The sequence below is a fragment of the Carlito syrichta genome, unplaced genomic scaffold, assembly GCF_000164805.1.
Source record: "Carlito syrichta isolate Samal-C Ts95f unplaced genomic scaffold, Tarsius_syrichta-2.0.1 Scaffold303353, whole genome shotgun sequence".
NCBI lineage: Eukaryota > Metazoa > Chordata > Mammalia > Primates > Tarsiidae > Carlito > Carlito syrichta.
Window position 1 is genome coordinate 163,860 of NW_007247449.1, and position 23,705 is coordinate 187,564.

The 23,705-nt window shown below is 40.8% G+C and overlaps 1 protein-coding gene across 1 annotated transcript in view; it reads right to left on the bottom strand.

The window, feature by feature from the left end:
- Positions 1-15,555, bottom strand: part of ADGRF5 (adhesion G protein-coupled receptor F5) — a 99,756-nt gene extending 84,201 nt beyond the window's left edge. Inside the window, exon 1 of the mRNA XM_008058461.2 lies at positions 15,345-15,555. The gene's annotated coding sequence lies outside the window, so the exon portion shown is untranslated. The remainder of the gene's footprint in view (positions 1-15,344) is intronic.
- Positions 15,556-23,705: the final 8,150 nt, after the last annotated feature.

Sequence of the window (23,705 nt, forward strand, 5' to 3'; positions counted from 1 at the left end):
TAAATATATCAACAACAACAAAAGAAGAAGTGAATGGCTTTTTAAGCCATTGAGGAAGCCTCAGAGCCCACCTCTCTTCTTACTAGAGGAGGGGGCGTCTTGGTGGGTGGAAATCAGCACATTGAACTAAGTCTCAGTGATTCGCATGGGCAGAGGGCTTAATAAGCTTTCTTGGTGTCCACTGACCAGGGCTTCTAGGCTCTGTCTAAGAGCTTCTACCCAGACTCAAGTTGGAACCCTGGAATTGACATGATTAACAAACTCTCCAGGTGACTCTTGTGCAAACCAAACTCTGAAACCCACTGATGTAGAGACTATCACACATATTCTGCCTCAACATGCTTCACAAGAAGCCCTCACCTCTCCCCAAAACTGGCCTTTACTTTTTTTATTCCTTTAATTTTTCTGATTCTGTCAAAGTCTCAGGGACTCATTGCTTCTTCTTTTAATGAGTGATTCTCTTCTACCTGTGGGGGTGGGAATCTTGCTTTAACACAGTCTGTCGAATGGCCTGTCTCAGGATATCTGGATTGAAGGCAGAGAGGGCTGATGCCAAGGTTGGCACCCAGGTGGGCTCAAAGGTGTGGAGGGGCACAGGAAACAGGAGGTCACTGGCTTGGGAGGATTGTGGAGACACACAGTAAATAAGTAGACAATTAAATCGATGTGTGTGACTTCAACTAAAATACCTGTGTATAAATTAAACAAATAAGGGGAAAGAGTAAATTAATAAAAGTTTACAGTATATTGGGCACAATGAAGGTATTTTTTTATTTTTTCCTTTTTTACAATCACTGTTTTTAGTAATTTTCCTTTGAACTCATTGTTTCAAAATTCAGAAGTGTCTTTCAGTAAAGGTTGAATTTTGTTTGTGAGTATATAGAATGGGAAGCTTCAACTTCAACTAATTTCACTGGTAAACTAAAGGTGAGAAATTGTATATATAGTATTGAAAAATATTCAAGCATAGATTTAGCCCATCTCTTTTATAGGTAATAGAGATGATAAATGAAATTGAATCCATTTTCGGTGAATGAAGATTTCTAAATACTTCCAGACATATCCCTGGTATTTGCATTTCAATACTGTAGTAGAGGAGTTTAGGCTACTAGACTGATTATAAAACCCTCACAGGAACTCGCTTTCTTAAGGTTTGCAATTATAGTTAACTCTTGAACAACACAAGTTTCAACTGTGTGGGTCCACACATATGCAGAGTTTCTTCAATAAATGAAGTCACCCCTCTGTATCCATGAGTTTTGCATCAGAAACCAAATGCAGATTGGAAAATACCACATTTGGACCTGGGTGCAGTAGCTCATACCTGTAACCCCAGCACTTTGAGAGGCTAGGAGTTTCAGATCAGCTTGGGCAACATAGAGAGACTCAATCTCTAAAAAAAATTTAAAAATTAGCCAGGTGCAGTGGTGTGTAAGTATAGTCCCAGCTAATCAGGAGGGTGAAGCAGAAGGATCCCTTGAGCTCAGGAGTTGAAGGCTGCAACGAACCATGATTGTGCCACTGCACTCCAACCTGGATGACAAAGCTAGATACTATCTCTAAACAAAAATAAAATAAAAAAAATTATAGTATTTTTTTTGGATGGGAAACCTGCATATACTGATGGAGATTTTTGTATATAATTTTTCTGCAGGTTCTCCTTCAAAACTTGAGTATGGGTGGTTTGGGGTATATGCGAGATGGGAGGCAATCCCCTACATGTCTATCCCCTGCAGCCAATTCCCTGGGCGTATCAAGAAACAACTGTATTTCAGTTCCTGGTGAGCAAACTGATTCATCACTCACTTGTGCTAAACACTAATTTGGTCACTTGCTATTTTTCAAATCATTTTTTCTTCTATATCTTTAATGTGAGAAATTTATTTTAGTGACCATGACATTAAAGAAGATAGTTGTTTTGGGGCTTTTGTTGGATTTTAGTAAGCAAAGGGGAAAACAAACACACAGGACATCTTCTTCCCTTTCTGTCCTTCCAATCTTCCCTTGTTCTCGGAGATTTTGGATTTCCCAGTCTCTTCCTGCCTTTGCTATCAAGGAGGAAATAACAGCCCTCAGGATAGATTTCAACCGAAGCCAGGAGGTCACACTCAGAGACACAGATCTCATATTTCCACATTCATAGCCCATTTCATAAAGACTCAGATTCAGACTGTTCTACAATGTAGAGAAACTTGCTCAAAAGCTACAGTTCTAAAGCTCTCCAAAGGGACAAACTCTTGACTCAAGTGCTTGTGTTGGGTAACAAATGACTTCCTGCTTTGCAAAGAGAAGTTTCAAAGGGATGATTTTTAAAATTCCAAACTACCCTACAAATCACTATATTTTGAATACTTATAGGTCAAAATAAACCAGAATGTCAGGAATATTTAGGCTGAATTTTCTTAAACTACAGAAATACCTAAAAGTTAAAGGATCATATGGATAGCAAAGATGATCAAGAGATTTAATAGTTCTTCCTCCCAGGAAATTTCAAATTTTAATGTGACCTAAGAACAACACAAATAATTTTGCCTACGTTCTTGGCTTCACACTCAGATTCTACTCATAGACAGAGCAGTGGTTTTAACCCCCCAGAATGCAGCATTAGCACCACCTGGGAACTTGTTTGTGTTGGGTAACAATGGGCTGTGGTACCAAACTGTCAAGTTAAAGTCCTAGTTCTACCATTTGCTAGTTTATGTAAATTTGGGTAAGTTATTTAAGCTCTCTGATCCTCAGTTTTAGCACCTGGGAACTTGTTAGAAATGCAAGTTCAAGAGCCCACCCTAGACCTCCAGAATCTAATATTCTGGAAGTGGAGTCCAATAACTAGTGTCTTAACAAGCCCTCCAGGTGATTCTGATGTGCACAAAAACTTAACAATTAAGGAAATACAGCGAGTTTTTTTTTAAACCATAGTGGTTCTCATTTTGAAAAACTACTGAAAATGTCCTGGGTCAGTTGAATCAGAATCTCTGCATTTATTTAGAGAAACACTGGCAGATGCATGCCTGACTGGGTTAGTCTATGGAAGATATCTTCTCTCCCCCCAAAAGACACACATGATCATTTCCAGCAAAAAACCCTTCATTGTTAGGGCTTCTGCCTATGCATCCAACTTCACCTCTTTGTACTCCTTTGTTTTCATCACCCAAGCTTTATTGAGGTATGGCTGACAAATAAAAATTGAATGTATTTATGGCATACAACATGATTTTTTGCTATATGTATACACTGTGAAATGGTTAGGTACGACAGTCAATCTAATTACTCCTTTTTTCTCATCTTACTCTCATCTTTCTGAACACCCTTGCTGCCCTACAGGCACTAAAACCTCTGATATGTTCTCTAGGACCCTGATGAAACCACTTCCTTTCTCCCTGTCAGGTAACTAACTCCCACTGCCCTTCAAGGCCCAGCTCAAAGTCATTTCCTGCAAGAAGCCTCCTCTGATTCCCTCTAGTTGTGTGTGTACCTTGCTTCTCACTTTCCCTCTGTCAAAGCACTTACTGACCTGCATTATAATAGTCTATTTGTGGGCTCCTCCACTGTCCTGTGATACCCCTACCTCACACCCCTCACCCAGGACAGGGCCTGGTTTGTCTGCTGTTGTGAGCATAGTACCTAGCAGTGTGTGACACAAAATAGGCAGTTGCTCAATCAGTGTTTTTTATGAATGAATTCCTGATGCTGTATATTATTGGAGATGCTATAAGAGGTTACCAGCATGGGCTGTGTTACCAAACTGTGAAGTTAAAGTCCTAGTTCTACCACTTGCTAGCTATGTAAATTTGGGTAAGTTATTTAAACTCTCTGATCCTCAGTTTTTGCATCTGTAAAATGGAGATAGTGGTGCAATTTTTTCATATTAAATTAATTCATATCAAATGTTTAGAGCAGGGCCTGGTGACGATTAAGCCCTCAATACTAGCAAGAAAAGGACTAGAAGATTCTAAGATGCTTCTGTCATTGAAAGCTTTCTCATGGGACACTTTTTTTTATTCATAGTCTCTCTTTTTCTCTTCTTTCTTTCCCTTTCTTTCTCTAAGTTTGTTTATTTCTTCTCTAGACTACTAGTATTTCTTTTTCCTTCTCTTTCTTTGATTTTACACTCTACAAGTCTACAACTAAGATCCCATGTTCATAACCATTAGGATGTGTGTGTGTGTGTGTGTGTGTGTGTGTGTGTGTGTGTGTATGTGCGTGCGCGTGTTTATGTACATGTATAGAAGAAATTGTGACTTGGTTTAGTTATTGAAGTTAAAAATGGAACTAGAGCATATTAGTAAATAGGACATAGGCGTAAGTCAATTTCTTGATTAGCAGTCTTGTTTGTGAAGAAAAAGACATTATAATAAATAAAGCCCACGAGTACCTGAAAAGCATCACATGAAATTATTCACTAAAGGTGGATCTCAAGTAAAAGGAGAAAAAGGGCCCTGGATTTAGTAATTTACATTAGATATGAAATTTAAACATACAAATAATAGGTAGAATTACCTGATAAAGTAGGTAAGGAGAACTTACAGTTGATGTGTGAGAAAATGGTTAAGTTTGAAGAGAGTTATTAAGTTTTATCAAGATCAGCCCATGTTCGATTTCAAGTTATTGGTTGGATTATATTAGCATTTTAGTTACATATTTATATATTAAGAATCCTAGGCCGGGCTCGGTGGCTCAGCCTGTAATCCCAGCGCTTTGGGAGGCCAGGGTGAGTGGATTGCCTGAGCCCGCGGATTCGAGACCCACCTGGGCAACTTGGTGAGACCTCATCTCTACAATAAATCAAAAATTAGCCGGGTGTGGTAGCGCGTACCTGTAGTTCCAGCTGCTTGGAAGGCTGAGGCGGAAGGATCGCTGGAGCCCAGCAGGTTGGCCACTGCACTCCAGTCTGGGCGACGGAGTGAGATTCCAACTCAGAAAAGAAAAAAAAAAGAATCCTATTCTTTTTACTAATGAATTCACTCACTGGGCAAATGTTTCCGAGCACCTACTTTGTGCAGAATACTATCTTGATGCTGAAAAACTCATGGATGATATATTTCTTACAGCAAGTTTAGTGTTGTGGTGGTAATGATACTATTGCTATTATCAATTGCTATATTTGGTTGAGAACCAACTCCATCACAGGGTCTGTGCTGAGTGTTTAAAAAAAAAAAAAAAAACCAAACCTTTATTTGCACTGTCGTTTAATTTCCACAACACTCGATGGACTAGTTAGCTACTCCCCCTGTGGAGAGGGAGGCTCAGAAAGGTTAAACAACTTGCCAAGCCTCTCTTAAAACTACATAGACTGAAAGTCAAACAAATTAAAGAATATGAGGGAGAAGCTGAATCTCAAACCCAGCTGTTGCCACTTTATTATATCGTGCTTCAAGATAAGCTACCTAGACATAGATGAATGAAAGATTAGGCACACGATGGTGGAAAGGATGGCACAAAGGAATATAGAATTATCTTCCAAACGTGTAGCCCAGACAAGGGTTGAAAATTCAACAAGAAGAACATCTCTGCAAATACAAGCCTACACAGCAAAATCATGAACCCACCCAGAGAAATGCAGGAAGGGATCCCTATGCCACCAACTTAAACGCTTTTCTAAACAAAACTGGTAGATATTTTATAAACATTGTTATGTTTTGCATTGTTTTGAGACAGGGTCTCACTCTGTTGCCCAGCCCAGAGTGCAGTGGCATGATCACAGCTCACTGCAGTCTTGATCTCCTAGGCTCAGACGATCCTTCTGGCTCAACTTTCCGAGTGGCTGGGGCAACAGGCACATGCCACCAGACCTGGCTAATTTTCTTTTTTTCCTTTTTTGCTATATTGCCCAGGCTGGTCATTACCAAAGTATTGGGATTAAAGGCATGAACCACCGTGCCTGGCCCCAAATGTTGATTTTTATGCCTGACTAAAAGTGCATCAAACTTTGGAAGTACTTCTAAGGTGCTGGTTGAAAAGGGTGAATTCTACAGCGCTGCTCCATTCCTGTCCCCATCCCCACCTACCTACATACACAGGTCCAGGTAGAGTCTGGGAATTTTCATTTTCACCAGAGCTCCAGCCGATTCATCTACTGTTGGTGTCTAGTCCACACTTGGAAAAACCACAAGTATCTTATGTGGTACTTACAGATCTCTTATCCTAATATATTTATATCCATTATTTTAAAAACACAAGATAGAGATTTTAAATGGGTGAGATTTTTCAAAATAAATAGTAGTGCACATAGTTTCTCTTCATAGTCCAATATAGGATGTAACATACCACCGGCCATGTGGAATTGAATGAACTTCTGGCCTTTTCCTCTAAGACACATCCTTGCCCTACATACACCTGGGACAGAAAGGGGGTGGACTCTGTACTGCCTCAATAATCAGACTCTCCATGGTCACCAAGGTTCTTTTTCAACAACTCGACAGATCAATCTCTGTGGTTTTGAAAGAAAGGAAGACAAATTCTGCAGGTGCAGCTATGGAAAATGTATGCAACACCAGCATCCATGGTGAAGTGACGACCTTGACAAAACTTGTATTTTTTTTGAGTTGGAATCTCACTCTGTCGTCCAGGCTGGAATGCAATGGCAAGCTCACAGCCACTTCAACCTTGATCTGCTGTGCTCAGGTATTCACTCTGCCTCAGCCTTTCAAGTAGCTGGAACTATGGGCATGTCCCACCATGCCCAGCTAGTTTTTTGATTTATTGTAGAGATGAGATCTCGCAAAATTGCCCAAGCTGGTCTCGAACCTGTGAGTTCAGACAATCCTCTCACCTCAGCCTCCCAAAGTCCTAGGATTATAGGCGTGAGCCACTGTGCCCAGCTGACAAAATTTTACTTTTGCTACACCATGGCAACCCCGCTTCAGGTGCTTGAATATCCAGTGTCATTCATGACACATTCAGAAATTCTCCTTGAATGGAGATTTAAATGCAACATGAAGTCAAAGTTTCAATTGTATCCATTCCTGCTTTTAAACAGGGATTGAAAAATCAAATAGGAATTCTGATTTGTTTTTAAGAAAAGGTGAAAATTTGTTCATAGTCTAAACATGAGTTGTTTAAAATTTTGAAAATTATATTAAAATGTATTAATACATCCATCCTGAAACAGGACAGGCTGTTATTTCAGCTCAAGGATTAGTCATTTGTTAAATGACACTTTTGCATTCCTAACTTTTTACCAAACATTTATTAAAAACCTAGTGTGCCAGGTACTGTGCTAGGGGCTAGAGATAGAAAGATGAATAAGATGCCATCCTTATGCCCTAGGAGAGAAGTTCATGTGAACAATTACTGAGGATGCAAATATGAAAGACACTGAGGAGGCTTGGGTACGTGCTGCAAAACACCTAGAAGAAGGGTCAGTTCACACAGGGATGGGGAGACATGTAAAAAGTAAGCAACCTGGTGGCATTTAACATGGACTTTGGAGGGTAGTGTACTTATCAGAGAAAGGATGAAAGAGAACTCTTGGCAGAAGGAAGAACCACAGCCAGGAGACAATGGATGGAGAGGAAAAGGTAGCCCCGGTCATGGCCTTTGGGAAGTTGAGGGAACAGAAGAGGGAAAGGAACCTACAAAAAATTGAGAAGTAGCAGCCCATAGGGTAGGAGGAAAGCCAGAAGCTTGTAGTGTCTCAGGAGGTAGAGGAACAAGAATAGATGAGGTGCAGTCAACAGTGTTGACCATGAAGTGAGATGGATTGGAAGATATAGAAGTTATAGAGAACCCTGGGAAGAGTATTCACTAAGGGCAGACAGAACCAAGTGAATGGTTGAGGGTGTGAAGACATGAATATCCACAAATTTTGCCAAGAATTTTGTGGTGAAGGCAAAAGAAGATGGGAGAGGAGTGAGGAGAACAAGAGGTGGGAGAAGCTGTTGCCTCTACTGTCTTAAGGTAAAAAGAGCCTAAGCATGAGTAAATGACAATGGAAAAGAGCCAATAATAGGGAGGCCTAGTGACGCCATGAGGGATCCCAAGAGTTGAGCTCTGGATGCAGGGAGGGCCCCTCTTTCCTTGGGACAGGAGAGGAGGGCAAAGAGTTGGGTGTTGAAGCTGATCCTGGCATGGAGCTGGTGATGAGAAAGTCAAGGGAGTTATTTTCTCTGAAAGGCAAAGCTGTCTCCTGAGATCCAGGTGTGTGTGTTTGCGTGTGCGTGTGTATGTGTGTGGTGTACACACTTGGCTGTGCTGGTGCTTGGAGATTTAAGGACCATGAAGATGTCTCCAGGGGTAATGGAAGAGCCTCAGGCTGGGTAGGGTTCATGTCCCTCTTCTAATCTTTCCTGTCCTGAAACTGTACAATTATCCAGCTTCTTTGCACTCCCACCTGCAGTGCATGAGTGTGTCTGAATATATGTATAAACATATCACATGCTCCTGAATTTTCCTGCAGGTAAAACTTCTGCTTTTCCTCAGTGCCTAGTAGAGTTCTGGCACGTAGAATATGTTCAGTAAATAATTCTCAGTTGATTGAAAGATCTTTCAACACCTCTGTCCCAGTTTTAACCAATAAGTAGACTCCAAAAGTGAAAAGCAACTATAATTCTAGAAGGGCCCTGCTCTGGGCACAAGGAACTGAAATTGAGTCAGCATTTTTAGTAGGAATTCATACGATGGTAAAGAAAATCATTTACCATTTATTTGGTAAATGATTGGGTGCATGTTATGGCACTGAATGAAAAGCTTTTAAACTGAAGTAAGATGTATGTTTTGCCAATTTCCTCTCCATCAACACACATGCACATCACACACATGCACATGGATACATATGCACACATACATGCACACCTGTAGGTGCATACACACAACCGAAATCCCAAAATCTTTTTGCTCCCTAGATGGCTGGCAGTATGACATTTCTGTGAGGTAAACAAAGAAGCTGTAGACAAGAGAAAGGGTTAAGTAAGGAATCTCTAGTAAGGCTTCAACTTGTTCTCAGAGGAGTAACAAAGAGAGGAAGCACAGGCTTTGTGGAAGGAAATTCCCAGGCCCCACTTCGGACATACGAAACTTGCCCTGTGAACCCCTGAGGGGTGCCTGATAATAAACACTTGCAAACAAAACAACTCACAAAGGCATTTTTACTACCATTCTTGCATTCTCACCACAGGGCTGAAAAACATTTTCCTGCATCTGTGACTTAGAGGGGGCCTGGACATCCACCTGCTGGCAGAGCCCAACCGTCCTGTCTCTGCACAGGGCCAGCATTTGTACGTGCAGGTCTTCCCTGCTCCTTAGGCCTTTGTTTGTGCAGCGGATGGAGATGAGGCTTTGGAATGCAGATCACAGACCCAACATAGAGCAGAGTGGGTGTGGACGGCTGTGTGCAGACTTGAGGCCCACCTCTTTGTCTTCCACAGAGACCCCCAGACACAACCCTGAGCATTGCAACTTTAAGGAATAATGCAGTGTCCTTCCCCGGGAGTGGGTATAGCTTGACAAAGGCATGAAAAGTTCTGCTAGTAAAGTGTGCTAATGAGGTAACACATTGGGCTTCAATATCTACAGTAGGAAAAAAAAATCTCTGGAGACTTGACAGTAAATATTTGTACAGTCATTTCTTACAAGGAACTCAAGGCATCTAAGGCCCAAATGCAAAACCTTAAGCCAAAAGTCTAGTTTAGGTCAGATTGTTTGTAATATTGTACTTTATTTTTACCCAAACTAGTAGGAGGTGAGATCTGTTATAACCATATTGTAGATGAATAAGTCAAGGATCAGAAACTGGACTAGGATAATAGCAAAGTGTTGGGAGATTTGTGTATCTGATACTCTCTTGTGTGTGTATGTGTGTGTTGTGTGTGTATGCACATGTGTGTGTACCCACATGTGTGTGTGTTTAGGCCGTGTGTATGTGCATTTTTTTTTTTTTTTACTGAAATATGCTTAAGGCTACTTTATTAATTACAATTCAACCCAGATCTTTGAATGGCATTTCTGTCTCAGGCATAAAGATGAGGATCTACTTCACAGCACATGAATGAGGGTTAGATTGTTGACTACAAATAGAAAGTCAAGCCTTTACTTTTGAAGTGCCATCACTGGTCTCTGGGCTATTTTTAGATGAAATAACCATACACAACGACTCATTTGCATCTGCCAAGAGCTGGAAGGTAACCTCCATCTTGACCCCAGCCTGCAGGACCACATACACCGAGGCGATCACAGGTTCCAGGTTTCATTCTAGGCGGGGTTGCCATGAGCCTCCACTCAGGCCTTCTTCTGCCCTTTGTGCTATAACAATGGGTGGAAACGCAAGCTTGTTAGAGGAAATTCCCAGGGCCATGCACTGGACATTAGACAGTTGCTTTGCTATGTTTGGTAGGCTGATGTGCATCTAAAAATAAACACACTTGTCTGAAAGGTTTTCTATGATTTTGCCCCGCACAGTTGATTAGATTTCAAAGGAATTTTTTTTATTGTTTTTTTTTTAAGAAAGCAAGTTTAGGTAAACCTTGAGAATAAAATAGATCGCGGTTTCATTTCAGTTTGACAAAATGTAGCATTTTGATACTCATTGCTGCCTTTCCGCCCCCAGGATCCCAAAGAAAATTGAGGAAAGCAAAATCATGCTGAGATGCCTCCCCAGCACCTTCAGAAATACGGGATGGTCCCCAAAACAAAACCCATCAGTTCTCTCCAGTTCACAAAGGGGGAAGTATGAATAGAAAACCTCAGGGCAGACTGGAGTGGAGGACAATGTGTACAGGCCCACCTAAGCTAAATTTCCACTTCTCTAAAAGTCTCCTGGCCTTTGGCTGGCAGAGAGGCTGCTGTTAATTTGGCTCATTTAGCAGGAAAGGGAAGGTGGGTTGAAGGCAGTGGCCAATGAACTTGACTCAGAGCAGATGGACAGCTTCAGTCAGCTTTCTTTTCTCCCTAAAAGTCAAATATCTCACTCTTAGCTCTTGCAATTTAGAAGATGGTAGAATCATCTCTTTTTCACTTTTTAAAATTAAATTTCTGAGTGGCTAAAAACCCATAGCCATAGAGTCATGTTTCTGTTTTCTAGAAAAAGAAGAAATTGGTGGTGGGGGGGTGCGAGGAGCTCTGAGTCTTGTAGTTATTTGCCTGACTCTACTTTGGTTGAAAGTGTACCATAATGTGGCAATTTTCCATCAGATAGGAATGTGTTTGCAGCACAAGAAGGAGCCCACAATCTAGTTAAAGAGTAACCCAAGAAGAGCGGTTTGGAGTGAACTTTTCCCTCCTCATTGTTCCCATTTCTTTTTTGCTCTTTCCTGGAAGTCCAACCTACTCTATTGTTGCAAAGCCCCTATTTTAAACTTATTGCAGCAGATAGGTAGGGCTAGTTAGTAAAGTCAGCCATTGTCACTTTAGCATGATGAATATTTTGCAGAGCTTCATCTGGTGACACTGACATCATGAGACTCTTGATACCTTTGAGCAGGAAAGAAACTTAGAGGTCATCACCCGGACTCCACCCAGTGTGGGCATCCCTTTGGGAACACCCCAGCCACTGGTCAATCTTCCAGGGTGCTGGAACACTGCCTGGGACAGGGCGTTCACCACGCCACAAGGCAGCTCACCCATTTTTAGACCATTCTGATGGTAGGTAAATCCTTCCGCACATTGAGCTGAAATGTGTTACCCTATAATTTCCATTTATTGATCCTCTGATGACTTTCTTTTTTTCCCACACTGAGCAACCCTGAAATATCTGAAGGCAGCCTTCCTGTGCTACAAGACTTACTTCTTACTTCTGTTCTTTGGCCTGCCTCCTTTTTTAAAAGCTGGTGAATTTTTTGAAATAATGTATTATGCACTTTAGCTAATTAATCTTCTTAAAACTTTGTGTGATAAATATCAGCACACATTTTCAGAAACAAAACTAAGACTTGACAAGATACAATCACTTGTTCAAGGTAGGGGACTAAAAATGAAGTCTGCCTCTTTCTAGACCACTACATGTCTCTGATTAAAAAAGAAATGTTGAACCAGATATAGTCAAGGCTGATCTCGTCTATAGTCTGAGAGCCATGGTAGACCACTAGAAACCTCCCATGCCTACTAACACCGATTTGCTGTTACAATTTGTGCTTATTGGTAGAGATTAATGTGAATTTGAGCAGTTTGGAAGTGAACAACAAAAAACACTCAGCTGCCAAAAGGCATCTGTAAACAAGGTGGACATGCAGAAAGTAAGGGGGCAGAGAGAAGAAGAAGCAGCAGGAAAACACAACAAAATTCTGGAGGCCCAGGAGATATCTCACTTGGAAACTTTGGACAATGAGGGAGCAAGAGAAGAAGGCTTGAAGAGAGAAGGAGTGATCACATGAGAGTCTAAGTGGTTTGCTTCAGCCTAATTCTGGTGGTTGTGTCTGGAGAACAAACAGGAAGTATTTGTTTTCTCCAACTGCCCATGAATTCTATAGAGTGCAAAGCCTGGGGTCAAATGATTCTATGTCCTGCCCCAACGTTTGATTCTAGGTGAAATCTGACTAGGACATAAGTCTTGAGACAAAAAAAAAAAAGGAAAATCCTAGATGTATGTCCTTGTAGCTGTGCCACAGCGCGGGTCAACGCAAGGAACTGGTTATATGTCTACCAGCTTCTAGACTTTTCCTGCACTCGTGGTAGAATTACTTTCTTCCCTTCTCCTGGCTACTTTTCCAAAGCAGAGACTGTGTAAGGATGGCCCTTCCTCCTTCCTCAGCTGACCTGTTTCAAACCAACTCATACTTAGTGGGGTCCTCTAAGTTTCAGGGCACTGCTCCCTCCCAGGGCCACATTCTGCTCTTGGGAAAGTACCAAAGGACAATGCTAATGTCTATGGTCAAGTCCATGGGCATAGAAATGGAATGTCTCCCTTAAGATCTCTTTGCCAGTTTGACTGAGAGAACTATAGAACACAGCCTTTCAAATTACCATGTAGCATGAGACAACGTGAGTGCACAGGTTCCCTGGGTATGATCTTCTCTGTGTGCTTTATGAAGCTAGGGTCTTTTTCCCCTGGAGCTCTTTGTCTTGTTCACCACTTGAGAAAATCAAGGGTCAGAGAAAGGTTGTGGACCCATGCAAGGTCACATGGCAAAAGAGTTGCAGGTGCAGGGACTAAATTTGTACACCAAAGAATAGTTCAGCTTTCCTTCTACTGAACCACACTGCCTTCAAGCTCTCGATGCCTTTACTTGGATGTGCCAATATTTATTAGGGATTTATTACCAACATTTATTAGGGATGTGCTAACATTTATTAGGGATCAGGCTTGTTCTAGTTTTCTTTAATGCTTCTGTAAGGACAAGCAGCATAGAGGATGACAAAATGTAAGTCCCCTACATGAGAATTGCATGGAGGCGGGACTCTCATCTGTATTGATTGCCATCATATCTATAACACACTGCCTACTATGTGAAAGATGTTCAGTAGGCTAATTGTGGTGGAGAATGAGAGGGACTGACAGGGAAACACCTCATGAAAGAGACTATCCACAGAGATATCGAGTAATAGATTCTAAAAGGCTTGGCATATAGTAGGTACTCAAAATATTTGGTGAATAAAGGAAACCAGCAACATCTCAGGAAAAAAGAGTGTGGAAAATTGTTATAGAGATTGACAGTTTCTTGAAAAAATTCAAACTATAGATTTCAATCTGATAATTTGGATTCTTCAGACAATGTATACATTCATTCACTCTTTAAACAAACATCAATTGAGAACAAGATATGTATCAGACATTGTGTTAAGTACTATGGATTCAGAAATAAGAGACCGATAGCTTCTCAAGGGAGAAAACAAATATAACAGCCATCATTTAATGTTACTGAAGGCTGTGACAAAAACATTCTACCAAGTGCCATGAAAATCACAGACTTGAGGTCACTTAATAGGAGGTAGACTGGATGAAGGGGAATAGAGGAGTACAAATCAGGCTGCAATGAGTACTTGGTTGGTGAAGATGAATGGAGGCTTCTTGGGCAGGAAGAACAACACACATAGGAGAAGGTAGGCATGAGAGTGCTCACGTATTGGGGAAATGGAAAGTATTCACTACAGTCAGGTGGTGAGAGGATGAGGCTGGCAGGATGGACCTTGAAAGTCTTGTCTACCCTTCTAAAGTCAGTGCTTCCCAAGCTCTATGTGAATTTAGTTCTTGTGAACTTCCCAGGGACCTGATTAAAATGCAGATTCAATCATTCTGGGGAGAGGATGGAGAATTTGTTCCCAAGTGGTCATCCCAAGTGATGCCTGATGTATCTGGTCCCCAGATTACACTGTAGGTAGCAAGCTATAAGCAACAGAGTGCAATAGAACTATCTCGCTGAGACTGGTGTTATCAGAATTGTATTTTCCCAAGAGTCTTACAGTAGGATATGGAAGATAGAATGGAGGGACTCTGTACTGAGGCAAAATACATAAGTGGTAGGAAATTATGAGCATCTGAATAAATGAGCCAGGGAAGAATAGTGAATGTTCAATAAATAGAACATTTATCAAAGTTGGTTGATATTCTATGAAGTTCATATACACTATTTCTCTTAAAGGAAAGGCTGGTTGTGAAGACTAAATGAAAAACAGGACAAAAACAGAATCCACAGGAATATGTAGTGTTATTTGAATAAGACTTGACTCCTCTCTAGGTCTCAGTTAACACATCAACTTGAACCCTAACAGTGACCAACAAGAGCAGCCAGCTAAGAAGTGAGCACCATCCCTACAGACGATTACCACAACAGAATAAATAAAATCAGCCTCCTCAGCCATCACTTGATATTCATTGTCACAACTTATATTGAATTTCAGGAAACTTCAGGAAAAACAACTTTTCATCACAAGTTCTAGAAAATAACATGGAAGTTCTCCAGATCCCTGAACAAAGTGTTTGTTCCTTTTTTACCTATCATGCCTGGGAACCCTAAACTAGAAACACCTGTTTCCATTTCTGTTAGGAAAAAAATCCTCTGTCGGACTCTAGTACATCTTTAAAAATACCAGAAAGGAATAAAACAGAAATCATGGTAGGAGTCTACATGATTGAAAAGAAAAGGCTATTGGTAAACTTTTCCCCTTTATACAGAAGCTTAAAAATATATAGCTTCTAATGAGACTTGCACTCCAAAGACAATAAGAATCATTGTCATGGTCTGTATGCTATGTGAGTGAGCATTCTTTATCCAAAGATACACACATTCCAAAAATCCAAATGCCATATTCCCTTTCACTATTTTTTCTCACAGTCTTTTAAACCAGTAAATCTCCACAAGACACAGGTTGAGAACATGCCTATGCTCTAGAAATGACACAGGGACATACACATCTACTCCAGAACAGTTTAATTCACATTTAACAAGATAGAGCAGAACAATACAGGTACCTACCTTTCTCCTCTGAGATTTGCAAACTCTTGAAATTTAACCTCTTACTGAAGATCTTCTCCAAATATTTCTTAGGTGAGGTGAAACTTAAGGATGCCCCATTCAATCACACAGCCAGAAAAAGGTGGGATTTCACAAGACCAGTCTTTGGATGCTGGGGCTCTCACAGGCTTCCAGACTGCAGGGAGCAGAGGTGAACTGCCTTCTGTTCTCTGCTGCAGGAAAAAGCCAGCCGGGTGACCCTGGGGGTGGGGACAGGGACTGGGGGAAGGGAAGCGATATGGGGGTTGTAATAAATGAGAGATCCTCTCCACATGATTTCCTGTATTTGGTGCCTGATGCCTCTCTCCCGACTCCCTAGAGGAAATAAGAAATTTAAACTTGTCCTCTGGCCACTGGAAGGAAAAGAAACATGCTTAGAACCATGAAAAGAGAAAGAGTGGGACCCCAGGCAGAGAGCTGATGAGCCAGTGAGTTTTACCTTTCACTAAGTGCTTTCTTCCTGAGGTTTCCCTAAGTGTTAACTCTGCAAAAGTCAAGAATGCCCTCATCCTCTTGCACTGAGCTGAGGCGTATTCTGGTCACAGTCCAGATGTCCCTGTTACAGAGCAGCGGATGAGAGGCGAGTCAGAACAGGCCCAAAAAGAGACCGTTCTCAGCCTCAGGAAAGATCCTCTCTGCTCTGTCTTGTTCCTAATTTTGGAATGACTCCCTAAGGTCCTTAGGCCATTTTGTCCTAGGGTTTAAAGAATTTTTTGAAGGTCAACATCCATGGATTGTTAGAAGTGGGGACCTCTACATAATTAGTGGGACTCAGTGTAAAATGAAAACGTAAAGCTACTTGGTTAGAAATTAAGAATTTTAAGATGGTGTCAACAGAGCATTAAACCAGGTTTGAGGGCCCTTCTGAACCCCAGGCTTTATGCAGCTGTGCAAGTTGTATACTCATGAAGCCAGTCTTGGCTAGAGAGAAGATGGGGACACATTTATTTTAACAAGCTGAGTTGTCAAGAGGTGTCTGGACTGTTTCCATTTTGACCTGTGGGGTGACAGTCCTTGAACAGCAGTACTCTCAGAAGCTGGTGCAAGGGGGGAAGTGCTGAGTTGTGGCTACCAGCAGGCATAGACCACAAGTGTAACACTGAGTTAAAATCACATCAACAGTCTCCTTGCCTGCATTTTCCCTCACCTCCAATCCATTCTCCTCCCAGTAGCCAGGGAACTCTCTCTCAAATGCAATCCTCATTGTAGGCTCTGCATGCTTAAAATCTTTCAGGAGTAAGAATAAAAGCCAAACCCTTAACACTCACTGGCTAACCTCTCCTACTTTCCCTCAAAACCCACCTCTACCTGATCCCTCCTCATGCCCCTTCCCATTCCCTCCTTCCCCACCTCTCTTCACTGACTGGGAATCACTCAATGAAGAGTGCCATGAAGTGTGCCCTTTCCCAATACCCCAATCTTTTGACTCTCACATCCTCCAGAATGTGTTTTCCAACTTTGGGGCCTCTTTGGTGTTCTTCCAAGCTAACCACACTTATCTCTCTCAACACGCTCAAAGTGAGGAAGCCTGGCTACTTGTCCCTCTGTCTCCTGCTGGGCTGTTGCCCTATGAGGTCAGGGACTGTGACTGTTTCAGCACTATATCCCTAGGACTGAGGATGCAGCAGTGTCTGATTTGTGCGAGTTTAGTGTTAGGAGGAGGAGCATCATTAATTGCAGTTATTACATGTTGGGAAAAGGAAAAGTATATGACTCAGAGGAATACACAAGATTGTTGTTATGGTTTTACAGATAAAGTGAATCAACTTCAGGGCAACATTACAGTGCTGTTGCTGAATATTTATTAAGATGCCACAGTTGTCTTGTGTTGTATGCCCCTTTCTTACAGAGACTGAATTATAAATAAGCAATTGACTCTGCTCAAGAAATGAAGTCTTAAACATGCCTGCAAGAAGGAGAACTGAAGTCAGCAAGGGTGAAGGAAGCGGGAAGCTGTTGGAAGCAAGGACAGAGAGAGGGAAAAAGAAGGGAATGTGAAATGGGTGAGTGGAAGGGAAAGAGAAAAAGAGAAGGGGGAAAAATGCGAGGCTGGAGAAGGACAGGAAAGGTAGGAAAAAGCCAAGGAAAGAACAAAGGAGAGAAAACAGTGAGGTAGTGAAGGTAGAAGACAAGGGTTGAAAACCCACCCATTGGTTGCCATGCTCATCATTTGGGTGATAGGTTCAATAGAAGCCCAGCCCTCACCATCATGCAATATATCCATGTAACAAACGTGCACATGTACCCCTTGAATCTAAAATTTCAAAAGAAAGAAGTAAGGGGAGGGAGGAAGGGAGGGAGAGACAGAGAGAGGGAGGGAAAGAGAAAACAGTGAGGTGTGAAGATAAGAGGAAAACCACTAACAAAGGCCTGCATTTCAACTAGAAGCAGCGCACCACAGGCAGGCTCTGCAAGACCTGCCTGACTCTCCTGCACCTTCCTGTGCTCTATGATGAGTTACTCTGTGCTTTTTGGAAGCCAAAAAAGCAGAAAGGGGTCTAGGGCCATGCCACAGTGCTTCTGTTACAACACAGAAATTAGCTTCTACGTTTTGCTTGAACTTTGAAGCATAATTAAAGCCACAAAATCATTTTTTAAAATTTCACAATTTCAGACACTTTCATGACAACTTTACAACTAGGATTTCTGAGCATATATTCTGGTTATTTTCTGTGGTTCCTCTGAATCAAGAGGTCACTGTGTGTTTATAAGGGTTGTCTGTGATTAAGAAGCCCCAGTGAAGGTTGCCTGATTGGAGTGCAAGCTGCAGGAATAAGACCCATTTTCTCACATCTACAAAGATAGTAAGGATATGGGTGATCTGAATATCTGGGTTTGTGGACTTCATTGTAATTTAATACATATGTATGTCTATAATAAAGCAAAGATAAGTATTAAACCAATCATTTGAAACTTGTTTATGAAGTCTCAGTTTGGTTCCTAATTGATAGATACTGGAAATGGAAGTGTCAGAAAAAATAGTGAAAGACTTTGAAATGGAAAGAGACGAGAAGGGTGTTCTGTGATCAGAATGTTGATTGTTGCTTAGCAAACAACACTCAAGTGGGGAGTTGCATTTATAAGGGTCTATACTTTGATTATCTTTGACTGTTTTATAATTCTGAAGGATGTAGAAATAGTAATGCAAATGATTCTTGTCTTTAGAAATGCAAATTAATTTTGTCCAGTAGGGTTATAATTGACTTCCACCCTAGAGAACCGATTATTCCAAACATTACATTTTAGTGCATGTTAGGATATTAGCCAGTTTTGCATCTATTAGCAAATTCAGTTCTGCATTTCTAATTGTCTATATATAAATAGATCTGCCCTTGAGATTTCCCTTGGAAGGAGTTTTAACATTTTGCTGCTCCCCTTATTCATTAATGAGTTAAATAAAAGTCTCTGTCATATGTTCACATGAGACACAGGATTGCACTTTTTAAAAGTGACCTTTTAATAGAAGTCAGGTGGTGACCAGTGCTTATGGCAAGTTGTATCAGTAATTTGCAGTGGCAGGACTGTTTGCTTAAATATTTTGCCTAGTTTTATATGTTCCCTTGAGTGTGTAAAATAAAAACAGGAAATAAACTAAGCATGTTGATTATGAAAGTAAAAGACAAAGCTTTATCAGCTGAACAACTAGGAGAGTGCAGAGTTTCAGTTAAAGCAGAAGTAGAGGTGAAGCCCAAAGCAGGGTTACATAAAACAGTACCTGGACATAGGTTTACTAATTATGATGGAAGTGGCCTAGGTTTGGAGCCATTGAAATCAGCTCATTGGAAGGAAGAAGACCTTGATAAGCAAAGGGCACATATTTCAGGTGTTTAGCAGCTCTTTAAGATGGTAGTTATAGGAATTCTAGCTGCATAGGCAATTATTCAGAAGTGTTCTACTGTCAGTCAGTTACAGCAAACCCTTTAACAAAGAGGACAGTGGCATTTTGACAGGAAGAGACCAGAAAATATCGATATGTTTATGTGGTTTGTTTTTTCTTTAATTTTTCTATTTGTTGTATTTTTAATTTGTGTGGCTTACAATATATGTTTTTAATATCAAAGATGTAAAAAGATTTATCTTTAAGAATAGTCTGGCCAATCAGTTCAATTTCACTCACTAAAGCTGTTAGCACCAGATAAATGGGTAAACATAAAAGCCTTTTTTATTGTGTTTTTTGTTTGTTTGTTTTTTACTTAATGAAGCTGCCATTATTCCATAAGAAAAAATTGACACACCTAAGCTCAGTGTGGAAGTGCAGATATTTTCCTGGGAAAGTGATTCCTGATTTTGGAGTAATCATGAGAATTATAAATGATCATGGCAAGTAACAGAGCAAATGTGATCTGCTGGGTGTTCAATGACCACTTATTAAAAACATGCAGCTCTTTCTCTAAAAGCTATAAGTAGCTGTGGAAAGTAAGACTCAGTCATAGACTCAGTCCCACCAGCTTCAGCTTCACCTGCATTAGAGGAGGCAGGTCTCATACCATTTGCCAACTACTAATAATGCATTTGTCATTGAAGACAGCATTAAAAAGGCCCTAAGAAGGAGTTCTACAACTTTCATTATTTCACTGAGAGATGAAAAGGAAGTGTATAACCAATAATATCAAAGTACAATGTCCAAGAGGGAACATATATGTGAAACATCAATAGGAATGTTCTTGAAGAAAAAAGAAATGTTCACCATAAATAAGGCAACTGACCAGTACCATATGCTGCCCTTGAAAATGAAAGCCTTAAGAAAAAAGGAAGGGTGGGGGAAGAAAGGAAAGAAGGAAAGGAAAGAAAAGAAAAGGAAGGGAAGGGAAGGAAGAAAGATACTAGGGAACTAGGAACTCTACACACTGCTGAGTGCAATTTGGCAAATCATTTCAGAAATCATTTTGGCAGTATCCAGGATAGTTCAAATATCTGGCCACTGCACAGAAAATGCAAGGGTGCTGAATTGCAAGACTCTTTATAATAACTAGAACTTGCAGAAGCACATATATGCCTCAGTAGGAAAAGGAATTTTAAATGTTTGGCATTTTTACAGGAACAATGACCTAGGTGGGTAGATAGATAGATGTAGATATATACATATATTTATATCTATATGTATATACACACATATCAATATTAAATTTTTTAAAGCCAGAGGTAAAAAGTTAAAAAAGCCATTTGCAGAAATACACACACACACAAACACACAGACACACATACATACACACACACTCAATGCTATATAATGAAAAACTGCAGTCCAGAAGGAGGAAGGCATAGAATAGAACTAAGCTGGGAATAAATAGGTTTTCTACTTTATTCTATTTCTTCGATATAAAAAGAAAAGTGGCAAAATACCAATATTTAATTCTATATAGTATATAATACAGATGCTTGTTTTTCTCTGTAGTTTGTCTTTTTAAAGAGAAATAAATCAAAGTCACTAAAATATTATTTTTTAAAAATAGGTTCATTTTGAGTCAGAGTAGACCCTTTCTTTTCTTTCCCTTTACCTGCAATGGAGGTAGCAAAAAAACTCAGGAAACGAACTCTGGGGGCAATCAGAATTATCTTCAATCTTTGTCCAGATGGCAGTGCTGTCCTTGGCTCTGACTCAGATTTGTTCACTTCTTCCCCATGACCTAAAGCCTTGTGTCCTCAGAGCCCCTTTCAGATACAGTATTTTCCAGGGTGTTCTATAAGTCAGGGAGCTGGTGGCTGCACTTTCTAACAGCTCAGTGCCTCTACTCCGTGTACCTTATAATACAGCCCACAAGATAATGTGTATAACCTCGATGACCATACCTCAAAATTTTCCAAAGACAACTCACTTTATGTATGTATCATTGGAAGTTTGAAATAGAAATTATTGTATTTGGATGACATAAAGAGGATCCTGTTTTTAACACCAAAACATATCTTGTTTGTTTTATTTGGTTGGTTGGTCTGGTTTGTGGAGTTTAGCAACAAACCAATGTGGGTTGAGAATACACCAAATGTCTTTTTTTCTTTTTCCTTTAGTTTTAGGGGTAGAAGAGGAAGCTGTGGCTTTGTGGAAAATATTGTAAATTTCTCTAAGGAATTGTCCTTGTCTGAGCCTCACACCCAGTTTTGCCATTCAATGTCTCAAATGGAGAAGTGAATGAACCCACAGAGGCCATGACCCTCTAAAGATGTGACTGAGGGAAAACTCCTCACCACCCAAGAGACATTACTGTAATAATGCCAAAGCCCCTGATGAGACAGGCCTTTCTGGGTTTCTGCACCCCAAATTGCTTCCCCTCTGCGGCATTTCTGTACCTTCCCAGCACGTCCAATGCAGGGAGGGGTTCAAGGTCTTCTTCTTCAGGAGCCTCTGCCTCCAGATCCCCTTCTATCACTCTGGGTGTCCCTCTGGTCACTGTGCTGCCCCCCAGGCCAAATTCCTCCCCTCCTTTTACCCCTCCATTCCTTGCATACTTATCCATCACCCCTGCTCTTCCACTCTTCTTCGAAGACTGGCACCTGGTACACACCTTTACTCCTCACTCTGCAATCATTCTCTGGCATTTCTGTACTCTCACTTTCAAGGCTCTGCTAAATGTGACTCTGCCTTTATTGAGAGGTTCAGTTCTTCTACACTTCCTTCTTAGCCTTCCAACTATCTCAGGGTACTCTTACTCTGTAGATAAATATTTAAATACTCTTTGTCAGTTTCTATTATACCTTTCTTTCTTGACATTTCACTGTAGATAGATAGACTCTGTAGATAGATATTTAAATACTCTTTGTCAGTTTCTATTATACCTTTCTTTCTTGACATTTCACTGTGTCACCAGCAAACTCTGGTGCTGGGGTACCTACCAAACCATCTCCTCTGTCCTTTCTGTGACCAGTAGGGGTGGTTACAAAAGGTTACTGAGGAGCCAGTCATCACAGGGTCCACAGAGCTGCTTGACAAGGATTTCCAGGGCTCAGTAGCCTAGTTCCTTGACCCCCTCGTTAATCCTTAAATCTTTACCTGAGAATATGTTAATAGTTCTTCCTCCAAGATCTAACACACCTACCTTAACTCCTTCTGCCCGTGTATTACCATCCTATCTTTTCCTTTCAGTTTGCCTCCAAACATCTCAAAAAAATGGATAATCATTCAGTGATCCATATGAGTAGTAATCCATCTTTCTCCACTCTCTTTAAATGACTTTGGGCTAACCGGGATGTGGAGGCCAAAACAATTTCATCTTGGATTCTTTTTTTTTTTTTTTTATTTGAGTTGGAGTCTTACTCTGTCACCCATACTGGAGTGCAGTAGCCGCTCCTGGCCACCGCAGCCTGGACCTGCTGGGCTCCAGCTATCCTTCCCCCTCAGCCTTCCAAGTAGCTGGAACTACAGGCGTGCGCTACCACGCCTGGATAATTTTTTTTTTTTTTTGATTTATTGTAGAGATGAGGTCTCACCAAGTTGCCCAGGCGGGTCTCGAACCAGCGGGCTCAGGCAATCTACTCACCTCAGCCTCCCAAGGCATGGGATTACATGCTGAGTCACCAAGCCTGGCTTCATCTTGGATTCTAATCCACCGTGTTGATTTGTGATTAGTCCCAGTTCTGGGAAGGTGTCTAAGATTTCTCATGTATATATTGTTCCTTGTGTAAGAGATACTTACCATAAATTCTGCCCTTAGGTCAAGCAACCTTGACATTATCATATTTCAATTGTCCTACACATCCCTTCTGAATTACTCCTTCCCTATATAAGCCCTAGGTCTGAGGGCTAATGGCAAGAATCCACTATCTTGCCTTGCCGTCAGCCCTAGACACAGGCATAACTTCTGTTCTTAAGTCACTATTAAATGTTTCTAATGACCTAAATATGTCATCTTCTTTATTTGGTCTCCCAACTTCCTTGGACTTTGAGGGTATATATAGACCTGCCCACCTCAAAACAAAGAGACTTTCTCAGGTTTTCTCATCATGAAACTTTTAACATGCCAATCAATTCTTTCTTGAAACTCTTCTCTCCTTTTCTTTGCATCTGTACCACCTGGAGTCTCCACCCTCTACCCATTGTCTCCCTACTGATCTGGATTCTCTTCTCCATTCTTCTTTAAATGAAAGCATTTCCCAAAATACTTATACTCTTTTGTCTTGATTTGGTATTCTCATTTCTCTAAGTACCAGGTTCAAATCTGAGATGTGATAGTTTTACTTTCTCCTTTATTTTCCCAGTCCCACATTCTTTTCCCAGGCCCAAGTCAGTTTCCAGGACCTGCCATTCCTCACTTTGACAGATTCTTTCACATATATCTCTGTATTTACATATGCACTATCATCATTCCATACATACATTGATCTCTTCCT